The 516-nt window shown below is 61.2% G+C and overlaps 1 non-coding gene across 1 annotated transcript; it reads right to left on the reverse strand.

The window, feature by feature from the left end:
- Positions 1–39: 39 nt before the first annotated feature.
- Positions 40–157, reverse strand: LOC116217702. The gene has a single exon (XR_004162386.1). It is a non-coding gene; the product is annotated as a 5S ribosomal RNA (ribosomal RNA).
- Positions 158–516: the final 359 nt, after the last annotated feature.

Raw genomic sequence — 516 nt, forward strand, 5'->3', positions numbered from 1 at the left:
ACGGCCGCCACCATCCAACATCAAAAGCCCGTCAGCAAAAGCCTACAGCACCCGGTATTCCCAGGAGGTCTCCCATCCAAGTACTAACCAGGCCCGACCCTGCTTAGCTTCCGAGATCGGACGAGATCGGGCGTTGCCAGGTGGGATGGCCGTAGACGCTGCGTGCTCCTGCTCCGGCCCCTCTTCCCGCCCTGCACACCACTGACACCACCCGCCACACAACGGGAAAAGTGCCGCCTCAGCCACCAACAAAAGGCGCAAGCCAACGGAATCCACGACTCCCCGCACCTCACCATCCAACGTCTACATCCCGGATCCACCCTGACTACGGCTTACGACATCCCACAACACCCACCCGAGCCAAGTCAAGCGTGACACCACGGCATTAGCAACCCTGCAGCGGCCCTCTTCACGGCACCGCTACGCGCCCGCACACACACACACACACGCACACACGCACACGCACACAAACACACACACGCCTCCTCGCCCTTCCAAACATACTCAAACACCGAC

The sequence above is a fragment of the Meleagris gallopavo genome, unplaced genomic scaffold (genome assembly GCF_000146605.3).
Source record: "Meleagris gallopavo isolate NT-WF06-2002-E0010 breed Aviagen turkey brand Nicholas breeding stock unplaced genomic scaffold, Turkey_5.1 ChrUn_random_7180001893633, whole genome shotgun sequence".
Lineage (NCBI taxonomy): Eukaryota > Metazoa > Chordata > Aves > Galliformes > Phasianidae > Meleagris > Meleagris gallopavo.